We start from the raw sequence: 15679 nt of genomic DNA, 5'->3' as shown, positions 1-15679 counted from the left end.
TCTGTTTGAACCCATGTGGGTTCTTCCCCAGCCTGCCTTGTCCTGCAGCACCAATCGTTGCTGGCCAGTGGACACCCAGGAACCTGCTGAATGGTTGCAAATGATATGAGCCCTGGCCAGAATTGGGTGGTGTTCAACTAACATTTCCCACCAGTGCAAGAATGTCTGTTTCTGCAACGAGACTCCCTGCCCTCTGTGTGTGCTCTGTGCCCTCTCCAAATCTACTATGGTTCTGGGAACCCCCAGAACAGATTTAGGGGGCATGTTTGGAGAGGAGAGGGGAAGACCGTTCAATTGCATAAGTAGAAATTTGTACGCTGATGCGGTGCTGTAGCTCCAGGGGGGTGGGGGTGGGGAGCTAGCCAGGTTTTACTGTCCTGAGTGAAGCCTCTAGAGGGATGCTGTTGAGGCGCCCAGCCTGTGTGCATCGCTGTTGTTTTCAAACTGGGTCTTTGGCCCGGGTGAAATAAAGCCTAGTTTCGCCCCTGCGCTGACGCAATATTCACTTAGTGCTCCATTGCATCCCAACCACCGGCACCTCCATCACAATCTGCGTCAGCCATGAAGCAATGGGGAGCATCAGAACAGTCCTGCTTCATCAAACTAAAGGCCTATCTCGTTCAGCATCCTCTTTGCGTGTGGAGACCCTTTTTTAACCTGGCCTAGAAATAAATTCACATTGGACTCAAATTTTGGTTTGGTTTTTGGCAGAATTTAGGCCACAACTATTGATTACAAATCAAGTGAGTGGTTGCATAGGCTCTGGTTCGGCTAGCTTCCTGCAGCCCTGCAGCATAGCTGCCAAGTTATCCCTTTTTTAAAGGGATATTCCCTTATGCTGAATAGGCTTCCTCGCGAGAAAAGGGAAAACTTGGCAGCTATGCCCTGCAGGCAGCGCTGACTCTGGGCAGCAACCATAAGTCAGCCTTGGGTGAACACCTGGGACAGAGGCAGACAGGGGTGCCTGCTACACCTTCTCCAGATGAGCCCTGGATTCTGGCTCAGGGCACAACCCCGCTTGGGGAAGACCAACCATGAGTCCTTGGATTCCTTTTAAAGGAATACCCATTGCATAGGGATGGCTAGGCACCCTGCTACCCCTATCAACAAGAACCAGAGCCTATCCGCAACCTTACAAGTTGTGACGATTTGCTACGCGGCAGGCGAAACCCAAATGGCACCAGCCAATCAGCCAAGTGGGGAAAATTCCTGCTGTGTCCCAATGACAGGCGACACATGATGGCATAGCAAGGTCAAGCGCAAGCCCTAAATATAGGGAGAGGTGGGCGGGTGTTCCGGTGCACTGAAACCCGAAAGAGAAGCTCGGGGCATGTGTAACGGTTAAGTAGTGGTCCCTCTAACTGCTTTGATTGGCATCCCAATAGCCCAATTGCTCCCTTGTTAGAGGGACCACCAATAGGGTGTTGGGGCTGCTCCAATGATCCCACCCCAACCTCAGGCCTGATTGCCGGGTCCCACCGCAATGCGTGCCCTCTGTTTAGGGAGGACCCGATTTCCCACAATGTGCTACTGGATGCCTACGGGAAGCCCACAAGGAGGATCAGACAAGGGCAACTGTCCACTCCTGATGTCGCTCCTAGAAGCTGGCATCCAGCAGTCTCTGAACCTGGAGGATGTAAATGTGCTGCTGCATTTCATCAGGAATGGAAGTCATTGATTCACTAATTCTCCATGAATTTTCCCAATCTCTAGAGCCATCCAGGCTACAGGCAGTTGTCACATTCCGCACATTAATTATGTGCCATTTGTCTGTCCTGAATTCTCCTGGGCAGCAGATTCTGGAGGGAATGTCTTTTTTCCCCTGCCTCAAATCTCTTTGTGTCATTGAAAAGAGAGAGCGCTCCAATTTAGAGAAGGTGGGGGGGGGATAGAGAGAGAGAGATTAGGCATGCATTATTCACATCCTAGCATTCTTTTTTTAAAAAAACCACACATTCCCCCACATTCTTATGCACAAAGAGAGAGGAATTCAAAGGTTTTTCCTGCAGATAACCATCAATGATCTTTGATCATTCGCACACGGAATCAGAGCCTTGCAGAGCCTTGCAAATGCCGAAGATTCGTAATCTATCTCAACAGGAACAAGGAGCTGAATCAAGATGAAGGCTGTGTACACCTTACTGATTTAAAAGGCAGCGAAGTCGTTCTTTTTCTCAATTTGGGTTGAAGCTGGTCTGCGGGGGAAACACACTAGAAGGAAGCATTTCCTAAGAAATAGCAGAATAAGTACAGGAAAAGATGTGGATTGTGGCTGACAACACCTTGTGTATGCTGCTTCCAAAATCAGCGGTGGGTGCATATTGGCTTCAGAGTAAACAGGAGTATTGTACATAGCTTTAGTTCTTCAGAACTAACCACCAGAATCCTCTGGAAATCGAGGTTATTCCACACTATTTAAGCATCAGCTGCTTCTTTAATGTCAGGTAAGGTTCGATCAATTATGGAAATAAACTTGCTTTATCATTGACTAGTTATAGGACCTCAAACATGAAGAGGACATCAGTGACGTTTACCGAAAGCCACTTGACGCAGGCATCAAATAAGGTTGCTTTGACCTGCACCTTAGCAACCAGCTGGTGGTTGTCTAAACAAGACAATTTTACAGGAACCTCCAACAAGGAAGAGAACCAAATAGAAATACTGCTGATTTCAAGGAAATCAGCCGCTTCATCTAGTTTATTGCTCCTCTGTTTTATTGTAATAGTTCTGGATTGTTTGCACTGAATTTTCTTCCTGAGCAGAATTATTTTTTTGTCATTTAAGGACATTTAAAAAACCTCAGTAACAACAAAGATGTCAATCTAACACAGGATTATGCTGATTGATTTCATTTCAAGGGATCTAACGACAGCCAAGCTCTCTGAGGCATATGTTTACAAAGCGAATGTTTGAAAGTGTGGGTTAACTGGAAACGGTCCCCTAACCTCCCAAATAAAAATGAGCGCTCATTAAATAGCCAAGGCGGTCTATCTCCTAGCAAACAACTCAGGATGCATGCTTACTAATAAACAGTTTGTCTGGAAGTGCCCTAAGGCTCATCAGTCTGGAAAACAGCCATTCTAGTTCCCCTGCAGCACTAAGATCTGGGGAGGGGTGAACTGATTTTTGCTAAGGTTTTTAGGGAATGCAGATGCAGTCGCTGATGCCAGGCCCGTTCCAGTGGAACATTTTTCACAAGAAGACCAGATCTCTTTCAATACCTGCCTGGATATGTGTGAGATGCAGGGATCCTTGGGTAGAGCTGGCAACAGATTGATGTTCTGAGCCAAGGTGGAGTTTCCCAGATATGAGGAGGAGAGAGGCTGAGTCACTGCTTTCCCATTACATATGGTTGGGAGTGAAGAAGTGAGATAAGGGTTTAATTCGTTATGCTTACTTTTAACGAATTAAAAAGTCCTTTTTTCAACCAACTCGAATCTCACTTCTTTGTTTCTCATATCTGCACTCAATTAGAAGTTGTTGATGTTCTATGATCTTTCACTTGTCTTTGCACCCTGGTGAAAGTGTGGTATTAACTCCAGTGTTTATGCACAATCCAAAGCTGGGAAGAGTGGAAAAGAGAAGAGAGAGGGACTGTTATTCCTCAGGCAAATATGCTCCTTCCAACAACCTGTCATTGAACAGTGGAGTCCTAAAGTGCTAAAACATTCTCTCCTCTATTTATTCCTCATGCACTGACAAAAAGGAACATTGCCAAAGACCACCCAGATTGCGGAGATAGGAAGAGGACGGTCTTGAGATCTAGAGAGAGGGATGAGCTGAACTTTGCCCAGTACTGATCTGCTCAAATACCTGTGGGCGGGAGCATAATCAGGCAAATACGCCAGGGGCCCCTGCTGCTGCTGCAATGATTTGTGCAATGTTGTACTTTTATAGCAAAGAGTGCAATGCTCGCTCTGCAATTTGGAATACTAAAGTGGCACAGGAAAAACCAGATAACAATCTCCTGGGTGACGCAGGGCACTGATTTCAGGTGGGATTAGCTCACATAATGGCAAATTCAGATCACACAGTTATAGCCTTTCTGGAGCTCTTGCGCAACAAACCCACAGTCCGCATGTGTGACCAGTCCAGAAAGTGTTGCTCTGGCTGCCAGTGAGTTACTGGGCCAAATTGAAGGTGACAGTAATGGCACATAAAACCCTAAACGGCTTGGAACCCTAGTAATCTAAAAGGCCCATGTAATCTAAAAGACCCCATTTCAATCATCTTAAACCCTATGATTGACAGGTGAGGCCTTGTTGGTGGCGCCCAGTTGGCTGGACCGTTTCAATGGTGGTTCATGCCCACCCAGGGCCGGCGCAACCATTAAGGCGAACTACGCAGTTGCCTAGGGCGCCAAAATGGAGGGGGCGCCGGCACGACGGGGAGCACTGCTGGCTTCGCAGGACTCGCTCTGCTCCATGGCCGCTGCGCCCCAACGCCACCTACCCGCGTCCAGGGTGGGTGGCAGCAGCGGCACTGGTGCAGCCCAGGCGTGCCGAGGGCAGCAGCATGTGGAGGACACGTGGGGTGAGAGCAGCCCCTTCCCACGGCGCGCGTGCACCAGAGCCGGGCCTTTGACTCCAGGTGCCATCGCCGCGCTCTACTTCTCGGGCAGGCGGGAGCAGCTGCTGTTGCGCCCGGGGGTCCGTGGCTGAAGCCCGAGGGTGGTCAGAGCAACCCAGCCTTCGACGTCGCAGGTAAGCAGGAGGGGCGCTGGGAAGTGAAGGGGGTGAAGGCTGGGCCAGGCCTGCAGGGAGGAGGCAGATGCCCGGGGGGGGGGGCAGAAAGTGATCTCACCTAGGGCACAAAAAACCCTAGCACTGGCCCTGTGCCCACCCTGGCAGACTCTACAAGTGTCCCTATTTTCCAGGGACAATCCCGGATTTGCAGGAGCTGTCCTGGCTTCTGGTTTGATCTCAGAATGTCCCTCTTTTCCTTAGTAAACCATCAAAAGGCACACACAGATCCCCACCGATGGTGCTTGGATACAGCCCCGTTCTTGCCAGATGACTATTTCCCCATCTACATTGGGGTTGTACAAGGCACTGCTTATTCTGGGTTCACATTATTTATCAAAGGAAAAGGGAGCCTGAAGATGACACAAGGGCAGTCTATGATCAGGAGAAAAAAACCAAGCTGTGTTGAAACTTCAAAAGAGCGAGAAACAGGTCACGTTTCCAGTGAGCAAGGCAATGGAGAATGAAACACTCCCAGGGCCTGCGCCTTGACCCTCAGCTTCGTTGCCTCTTTGATCTTGGCTAAGGAGTCCTGAAGCTCTAACGCAGCTTAACATCAATTGCACAAAGCCCTTGGCTCTTTCAGGGAAGACTCCTGTCTAAGCTCATGTTGAGTAAAATTTGCAGTTGACCAGGAGCCCAGACTTATTTCTGCTTCAGCACATAAATTCTTACGCGGTGCATGAGCCAATCACAATACCAGGGCAACGTCAGAAATGTATTTCGGATTGAAGCACGAGGTGACCGATTTTCAGTGTCTGAGTTTGTTAAATCCTGCATGAGAGCCTTTGCACCTAGGCTCTCAAACTGGCTTGCCCATCAGCTAAACTTTAACTGTTTCTCCATGCTTGACTGAGGTATTCTGCCTGATCCTGTGACTAACTGTGAAGGTTTTCTCCTTTTTCATGCCGCTTAAATTATGATTGCATTTATTGCTGATTTTAAATGTGTTTCTGTGAATGTGGTTTATGCTAGTTTACACTTTTTGTAGGAGGTTATCTTCTGCAGAAGGGTGTTGCTAGGCACGTAACAGACTCAGAGGATAGGCCTGTAATGAAAATTTGAATAAACATATTCTAATTTTGAAGTACATATGCAAATTTTGGTAGCCTTTCAGAGCCCGGGGGGCAGGGGGACTCTGTCTCTTGCTGTCAGGGCTTAGATTTTGCTGCTGAGGTCCTCTTATGTATATGCTAGGTCATAAATATTCATAATTTGCATGTGGCAGGTTAAGTTGGAAAGTGGCTGTGATTTCGTTGGCTCTGTAGTTTGCAATGTGCCAATTTTCACTCTGTAAGGAAAGTTAGGTGTTGTTTTTTTAAGAAAAAAAAGTTTAAAAGATAGGAGAAGGCGCAGGAGAAGGAAGGACCTGGGATTCAGGCCCTTTTTAGCCACTCTCTAACAATTCCTCTGGGACATGGGTGGTGCTTTGGGTTAAACCACAGAGCCTAGGGCTTGCTGATCAGAAGGTCGGTGGTTCGAATCCCCGTGACGGGGTGAGCTCCCATTGCTCGGTCCCAGCTCCTGCCAACCTAGCAGTTCGAAAGCACGAAGTGCAAGTAGATAAATAGGTACCACTCTGGCGGGAAGGTAAATGGCGTTTCTGTGCGCTGCTCTGGTTTGCCAGAAGCAGCTTAGTCATGCTGGCCACATGACCCGGAAGCTGTACGCCGGCTCCCTCCACCAGTAAAGCAAGATGAGCGCCACAAACCCAGAGTCGTCTGTGACTGGACCTAATGGCTAGGGGTCCCTTTACCTTTACCTAACAATTCCTCTGGCCTTCAGTCCTCCAAAAGTGAAGTTTAAACTTCTTTTTGTAGAAATAAATAAGTTGCCTCCCATGGCAATCTCAGTTATAAATCACATCCCTTAAAAATTGTCCACACATACACCCCTACTTACAGAACAAGTGTGCCTAATCTTTGGCTCTCCAGCTGTTGATGCATAGCTGCCAAGTCTCCCGTTTTTCATGGGAAACCCCTGGATTTTAATCCGTTTCCTGCTGTTATCCCAAATAGAAAAAAATCCCGGAAACCCCCAGATTTCCTACCTGCCAGGGAGGCTCCATTTCGGGTGCCACTCTGCCCATACCTAGGCACCGGAAATCAGGCAGAGCGGCACCGGAAGTTGCTTCTACGCATGTCTGGACATCCGTAGAAGCGAATTCTGGTGCTGCTCTGCCCATGTCTGGGCACCGGAAATCGGGCAGCGCCGGCACCGGAAGTCCAAATATGTGTAAAAGCGACTTCCGGTGCCGCGCCGCCGCTGATCCCGCATTTTTCAGCGGGAGACTTGGCAGCTATGTGTTGATGTTGTGATTTATTAGACTTATCAGTCGCTTGTGACCTACAGTGTTACCCAGCGACTTACATTTGAAAACATAGACAGAAATACATTATTATCATTAGTATTATTTTCTTTTTATTAAGCTATGGTGCTGTTATTACAAGCAGGACCTGCTTACCAAACCGAGTGCGTTCCCTGGAGTTTCTTCCTTAGGCGAGAGTTCGCAAAATGAGTCAGTGATGTCCATTGATTCAGATGCAAAAGTTTCTCATGCGTTTTCAACCATGGAATGTTGGCCCCAGAAACCAGAACAAACAAACAAAAGAATAAAAGAAAGAAGGAAAAGGGAAACACTCTAATTTGTCTGATCATTTCTCTTCCCTCCATTTCTCAGACAAACAGCAATAAGCAACAAGGAAGTGAAAAATGCTCTCTGTTTGGATATATGAATCTGTGGTGTGTATAGCGAGGTTTGGGTACTAATGCCTTGTGTTCAGATAAGTGAATTTTCTTTTTTTTTTAGATAGATATTTATTGATTTTCACAATAGAAAAGTGATTTACAAAGGTTTAGAAGGGATGGGGGAAATACAAAAAAGCAAAAATACAAAAGTCAGGAAAAACAGAAAAAACCAGAAAATAAAAAAGAAAAAATAGAAAACTATATAACTTATCTTTATCACAGTGTATATTGGGACCTCCTCGGGTTCCCGTCCCTGTGTTTCTCAAACACACTTCCAATTTAGCAAATTCTACCTCTAAATATTCACTTTTAATACTAAATTCTTATTTTCTATTCTAAAATAACCTCTTTTACCTAATCCACAGATTTATTTACCACTTAATTTCTATTCTTAAAATATTACTTTAGCGTATTTTTTTAAATACAATTTAAAATCTTTCCACTCTTCTTCAATTGCTTGTTCTCCCTGGTTACGGATTCGTCCGGTCATCTCTGCCAATTCCATAAATTCCATCATCTTCATCTGCCATTCATCAATCGTTGGTAACGTTTGCTGCTTCCAGTATTTAGCGATCAACAGTCTCGCAGCTGCAGTGGCATACATGAAAAAGGATACCTTTCTCTTGGGAATCTCCTTCCCTACAATGCCCACTAGGAATGCCTCTGGTCTCTTCACCAATGTGCCTTTTAGCACTTTCTTAAGTTCATTATAAATCTTATTCCAGAAGTCATTCACCAGTGGACATGTCCACCACATGTGGTAAAATGAACCTATTTCTTTCTTACATTTCCAACATTTATTGTCATTGTTGTGGTAAATCTTTGCTAGCTTTTCTGGTGTAAGGTACCATCTGTACATCATTTTCATTATATTCTCCTTTAATAAACTACACGCAGTAAATCTAATATTTTCCTTCCACAACTTTTCCCAATCCTCTATCATAATATTATGTCCCACATCCTTTGCCCACAAAATCATAGCATTTTTAGTTTGTTCATCTTTTGTATGCCATTCTAGCAGCAATTTATACATTCTCGAAAGTATTTTCGTCTTAGGTTCTAACAATTCTGTTTCCACCTTTGACCTCTCAATTTGAAAGCCAATTACTCTATCCATTTTAAACGCTTCATTTATCTGATGGTATTGGAGCCAATCATCCAATTTACCTTTCAACTCCTCATATGTTTTTAATTTAAATTGGTCTCCATCTTGAATCAACAAATCTCTATATTTCAACCAACCGGTCTCCATATTTAATCTTTTGCGAACCTTGGCCTCCAAAGGCGAGAGCCAATTTGGCATTTTTCTTTCTAATAAATCTTTATATCTGGACCAAACCTTGAACAGTGAATTTCTAACAATGTGCCTTTTAAAACTTCCATGGGCCTTAACCTTATCGTACCACACATATGCATGCCAACCATGAACATTATCATAACCTTCTAAGTCCAAAATATCAGCGTTTTCCAATGTAAACCACTCTTTCAACCAGCAAAAGGCAGCTGCTTCATAGTAAATTTTAAAATCAGGTAGAGAGAAGCCTCCTCTTTGTTTATCATCAGTCAATATCTTATATTTGATTCTTGGCTTCTTCCCTTGCCATATAAATTTTGATAGCACCTTTTGCCATTCTTTAAAACAACTCAGCTTTTCAATTATTGGTAATGATTGAAATAAAAACAACATCTTTGGCAATACATTCATCTTAATCGTTGCTATACGGCCCAATAAAGACAATTTCAGGTTGGTCCACGTTTCTAAATCCTTCTTAACTTCATTCCATAATTTCACATAATTATCTTTAAACAAATTTAAATTTTTTGCAGTCATATACACTCCAAGGTATTTCACTTTTTTAACAAAAGATAAACCAGTTGTTTCTTGCAATTTCTCTCTCTCTTCCTTATTCAAATTTTTATCTAGTACTTTAGTTTTGGATTTATTCAATTTGAAACCTGCTACCCTTCCAAACTCTTGAATAACTTCCAGAGCCCTCCAGATAAGTGAATTTTCACATAGCTAACTTCCGTAAAGCAGAACCTCTGCTGGAGATTGGGATTATTTCAGAGAGGAAATAGATATGTAGTCCATCCACAGGCAAACATTTATTTATTTTAACCTCTCTCGATCTCTCTTACTATTTTGTTTACAACAGAAAATGAATGTTTGCATATATTATCCTTAATCGAAGATAGATAAATTATAAACTGTCAGATCATGTATATTAATACTTCCAGAGATACAATAAAGGAAATTGATCCTCCTTCATTAAATAATGCTTCCCACAATGCTCTTAAAACAATACCTAACATCTCCTATGGCTGTATACAACAGTAGGTTTCAGTTTTGAGAACATAGCAAAACAGGCTCCATTTGTTCACAGCTGTAATCCTCATCTTCTCCTCCTTCCCTTCTTTGACATAATTTATAAGCTTCATCATGCTTAACATGTCCAAAATTTTCAATAAGTATTGAAAAGTTGTTTGTTCCTTCCTTTTCCAATTATAGCTAATATGGATCCTTAATGACTGTCAGAAGACAGATAATCCATTCTCCGTCTTCCTTCAAAATTATGCTTGTCTATAAGATCAAACGTTCATTTGGATGCAACATTTGCATTTTTCCTTGTCAAAGTATTCATGTAATGCAATTCATAAGTGTATGTGATTGCATAATGCAAACTACAATAATCTCTGCATGTTTGAGGAAAAGCAGGTGTCAAGGCAATAAGCTATTTTACTTTTAGAAGACAACTGAAGGCGGCCCTGTTTAGGGAAGTTTTTAATGTTTGATGCTGTACTGTTTTTAATATTCAGTTGGAAGCTGCCCAGAGTGACTGGGGAAACCCAGCCAGATAGGTGGGGTATGAATAAAAAAATTATTATTATTACTATTACTATTATTTATGTTTATATGCATAAATCTGCCCTGTTGTATGGGCAAATTAGGGAGCTATCTGGGGAAGGAGTTAATGCAATGCTGGCAGCCAGAGTTACAACTAGAACATTTTTGTTCAGACACCAACTTCCATGCTCAAAATATTCAGGATTCTAATGTCATTATTATTTGCCACAAAATAAGACACCAAGTCCTTAGAATAATATGTGTGATATACAATATTAGGCATGCTCAGAGTAGACTTATTGAAATCAGAGGTCCTTGGTTTGAATGTTAAAACACAATGCAAATGGTATCTCTGTGAAGGGAATCAGGGTCTCCTAGCAACTCTCAGCATCCTTAACAAACCACAGTTCCCAGGATTCCTTGGGGCAAACCATGACTTTTTAAAGTGGTACGATACTGCTTTAATTGTAGCCTAAATTCTGATAAACAAAAATCTACCCAAATATTCACCCTCCAAAAAAATTTACAGTATTGTTTAGGGTGGGGCTGTGGTCTAAACCACTGAGCCACTTGGGCTTGTCAATCAGAAGATCAGCAGTTCAAATCCCCATGATGGGGTGAGCTCCCATTGCTCTGTCCCAGCTCCTGACAACCTAGCAAATTGAAAGCACACCAGTGCAAGTAGATAAATAGGTACTGCTGTGGTGGGAAGGTAAATGGCATTTCCGTGCACTCTGGTTTCTGTCACGGTGTTCCGTTACACCAGAAGCGGTTTAGTCATGCTGGCCACATGACCCAGAAAGCTGTCTGTGGACAAACGCCGGCTCCCTCGGCCTGAAGTGAGATGAGTGCCGCACCCCATAGTCACATTTGACTGGACTTAACCGTCGAGGGGTCCTTTATCCTTTACTAGAATTCCCTGTCACTAAACTAATTAATCAAACATGTACGTATTTACATTTTACATAGGAGGACCTAGAGAAGCAAAAACCTGAGTTGTTGAGTCCGATTACCAATCTCGTTTTCTCCATACTAGTGTGGGATGTAAACAGGTGCAGTCAAGTCACAACAGTTCCCAGAGTGTCCACATGGAGGACCACATGGAGGAACACTTGACCAGGTCAGTTTCCTGTTCCTCCACACATGCAAATGAGATGGGAAAGGTGGCAGATAAATTCACTGGCCAGTAGCCATTTTCCCTCTCTTGGACCACACACTTCGAGCAAGCGACATCTTAGCGAGGAGACTCTCTCTAGGCTTCCAGCCAAGAGAGAGAGGAAATGGAGTCTCACTTCATATAAGTGAACTTCACATGTATATACTACTTTTATCTAAGCTAGTCTACCACTTGAGTTGTGCTGTATCTCAAGGAGCTTGTAAGTAAACTCTTTTTATACTTTTAAAAGACCACTGTGTCGTGTCTTTTCTTTTAAGATGGATAAAGGGGAAATATACCAGGAAATATACTTTAGAGGTTTAAGTAAACCTGTGCCACCGTTTCCTGCTGTGCATTGAAAGGGAATGTTACTCTGCTAAGTTTGGAGCTTGTTAACACAAGCTGGGAGAGGATATATTTAAATAATATTTCCTCATCCACATTCCTGAACATTCCCACAACCAGAGCAACATTACCAGTCAATCTATTTTACATTTATTTCTTCTGAATGAAGGTTTCTGGGATTTGGCCCTCCTGCTGTCTTCACTTCCCTTGATCTGAGAACACACTTGCATTTGCTTCCCAAAGACCATACTGAAAAAGAGTGACAATATGGCCTAATTTCAGGCACAACTCACTGGAGCTGAGCTCCAGAATCTTATTTTCAGCTCCTAGGTTTAGCCCTGGAATGTGCAAACCAATATTAAAGAAGCATGCATCTGCGCATATGCAAAGTGCCTTTGACTCTTTGATACACCCCCCAAACCATGCACTTGAGATCTGGGTGCAAGGGCAGAATCCCCCAGCCTAATGCTCTCCTCATATTTTGGAGCGCAACTCCCACAAGCCCCAACCAGCATGGCAAATGGTCAAAGATAATGGGAGTCATAGCCCAACAACATCTGGAGAGTTCTGGAATGGGGAAGTTAGGGGTAAGGCTGCAGACGCTCTAAGTGTCCCTATTTTCTGGTGACAGTCCTGGATTTACATCCCAGTTTCTGGTTTGATCCCGGAATGTCCCACTTTTCCTTAGGACTTCCCTATTTTTGTCAGAGAACGTTGAAGCTGGAACTCACCGCAATTCAGTTCCAGCACCTCTCAGGTGGGCACTATTGCCATTCTAAGAGAATGGGGAACATGTTGTTGGTGAATTCCAGCACCCCTTTTTCTACCAAAAATAGCACTGGGTGTCCCTGTTTTCATTAGAGATATGTTGGAGAATGTGGATAGAATGTCCCTGTTTTCATCAGAGAAATGTTGGAGGGTGTGAGGTCGCCTTGCTTCAGGCAGGCCTCTTGATAACCTCTCCTTTAGTAAACGGACCGGTAATTAATCTATTCTGCTTTCTGTTTATTGTGTCCAGGGAGACGGAGCAACAGGAAATGGAGTCATCTCCTAAGAGAGAAGAAAAAAAGAAATAGAATTTCCCTGTGAACACTATGTCCCTGGTATCAAGACATGACTGTGCTGAACGTTTATTTGCTTGTGGGTAATAGACGGTATACGCAGATCTCGAGGAAGCACCCCCAAACCAAACATGTGCCAGATCTACAGGTTCCAAGAAATAAGGTCCATACTGCTTGCTTTTTCAGCTGAATACCACAGCAAACCAGTTCTACCACAAACAATTCACCGTTTGAGAAGTGTTGAAACAAAATCAGCTGAATCCTGTTTAGGGAGACCGGATTGCCCAAACAGGAAAGTCTGAGAGATGTCGTGCTAAGTTTGTCTCAGAAAATCCCGGCACAGGATGTATAGTGCTAGCAATGTCTGTGTTCAGTTGGAAATTGCACTCCCCCCCCCATTCCACTGTTCCACTGCCCAGCCTTTCTGTGCATGAAGGGGATCCTTCCTTGCTGAGTTGGATCCAGACCTACTCAGATTTAGAGCAAACCCATGAAAACCAAGTCCTGTTGCTTCCAGTGTGGGCCTACTCTAAATGTACCCAAGTCTGGATCCAACACACTACATCTGAAAAGCAATCTGTAACCGACTACCCACAAGGGGACATTTTGGAGTTCCACAGATCGTCAGTGCGACTTCGGGCCAGACGTTTCACAAGTGTCTGCACTGACCCTGTGTGTGTGTTTGAATGCAGTTTAAATCCTGCTGAGTTTACTGGGGCTCACTTGCAATCCCAGAGGATTCAGGAGGATCACATGTGTGAAAGCACTCCACATTAAAAGCAAAACACAATCTCCATGCAAAGAATAAACATACATGTCAAGGAGAAGGTTCCTGCCTAGCTTTCTTCCTGACATGCTTGCTTTCTGCGTGCAGGGAGGGTTGTTCATTGTTTATTTGTTTTAACACTGGGGAGTATTCAGATACCAGCATGAACAAATCCCAGAACATTTCATGAAGCAGGGCATAGGTGCCAACTCCCTGGGCCCCTGAGCACCCACAAAATTCCCCATGAAGGGGCTGGGCACCCATCGTGGGGCCAAGTTGGCACTCCTGAAGTGGAGTAAATCTGCCACTAATGCATTTCTGTGTCAAGAATGTGTTGCAAGAAAGGAGGAAAGAAACATTGGAGGTGAATGCTTTTTGTTACACTGTGTTTGCACAGTGCCTTTCCAAAGGTCAGGCAGAAGAGCAATCAATAATAGAGGCTGAGCTGGTGACAACATCTATATCTGTTAAACAGGCCAGAATTTTAACCCTTCTGCTAGGCCAGTACTGGAGACAGAGAGGGGGGGGGAGAGGGAGAGAGAGAGGCGCAATGGACAGGAGTGAAGTCATGATAAACACAGAATTTCCAAGTGAGCGACTGGTTCCCAATGCACTTTTACATTTAAGAGACTCTTGGGCCATTTTAACCAAAAAGGAACAGGGAGGCCTTAAACTCACTTCCCAGATACAGAGGGAACAAGTAAAGGATTGCAAACAACAAGGGGGAAAGAGAACACTATAAACTAGAACTGAGGATTGAGAAAAACAATTAGATTGCTGCCAGGAAGCCTGTCCTGTATTCAAGTTAGCAATGACATGGATCACACATATATAAGTAACATCACAGACCCTCCAAGCGCCCCTATTTTCCAGGGACAGTCCCATATTTTCAGAAGCAACCCCTGGTTACTGATTTGATCACGGAATGTCTCGCTTTTCCTTAGAATGTCCCTAAATCTGCTTGGGAAGAAAATTCAGTGGGCAGATAATTCAGTACCAATAAAATAAAATAGAGAAGCAACAAACTAGATGAGGTGGCTGATTTCCTTGAAGCCAGCAGTATTTCTATTTAGTTCTCTTCCTTGTTGAAGGTTCCTGTAGAATTGTCTTGTTTAGACAACCACCAGCTGGTTGCTAAGGTGCAGGTCAGAGCAATCTTACTTGATGCCTGCATCAAGTGGCTTTCGGTAAATGTCACTGATGTCCTCTTCATGTTTGAGGTCCTAGAAGTGGTCAGTGATAAAGCAAGTTCATTTCCATAAATGATCGAACCTTACCTGATGCTTAAATAGTGTAGAATAACCTCAGTTTCCAGAGGATTCTGGTAGTTAGTTCTGAAGAGCTGAGACTGTGTACAAAACGGCTTCCAGTTCCACTCTGCCTTAATGGAACCCCCATGATAGCGGGAGATTGTTGGCGAAAGAAAAACAAGGATAATTGAGTGTAATTATCCTTGCAAATTCCCCCCAGGGATGGGAAGGGATGGGCTTCACTCGCAGTTCCTGGCTCTTGCTCCAGCATGGAATGCGGGAGGCAGGGAGGTGGTGAGTGCAAAAGCACTTTGCCTGCTGAAAACCCTCTTATACCGCCATTAAGAAGCAGAGGTTCTCCTGTTAATTAGAGCTTAATTGGACTAAAGTGCAGGCATGTGTTAGAAGAGATGTGTTAGAAGAGATGAGATCACAAACAGTGGAACAAACCAACTGCAAGGACTTTAAGGTTTGAACTTGAGATAAGACCTCATTCGGTGCAAAATATGGTGGTGGGGAAGGGGGCCTACGGTTTCTTTATTTAAAATTTTCTTCTCTGCATTTATGATTTGACAACCCTCCTCTGAAGGATGGGTGGGGTATAAATATTATTATTATTATTATTATTATTATTATTATTATTAAGCTAGCCCTCTAGATCATGGTGCAGCAAACTATCGGTTATTTAATTTAATTTTTTAAATAGCTACCATGAAACTGTCATTTAGAGATGTATTTATTTTTAAAAACCAAATTGCCTGCATGA

General features: G+C 43.8%; 1 long non-coding RNA gene across 1 annotated transcript; it reads left to right on the top strand.

Annotated features, from left to right (window-relative positions):
* Positions 1 to 2276: 2276 nt before the first annotated feature.
* LOC148686171 (uncharacterized) lies at positions 2277 to 13724 on the top strand. Its single transcript, XR_015948855.1, has 3 exons — positions 2277 to 2444; positions 11372 to 11455; positions 12855 to 13724. It is a non-coding gene; the product is annotated as an uncharacterized LOC148686171 (long non-coding RNA).
* The last annotated feature ends 1955 nt before the right edge of the window (positions 13725 to 15679 follow it).

This window comes from Zootoca vivipara, chromosome 3 (genome assembly GCF_965207765.1).
Source record: "Zootoca vivipara chromosome 3, rZooViv2.hap1.1, whole genome shotgun sequence".
NCBI classification, from domain to species: domain Eukaryota; kingdom Metazoa; phylum Chordata; class Lepidosauria; order Squamata; family Lacertidae; genus Zootoca; species Zootoca vivipara.
Note: the sequence above shows the minus strand (reverse complement) of the source record. Positions and strands in the feature narration are given on the sequence as shown.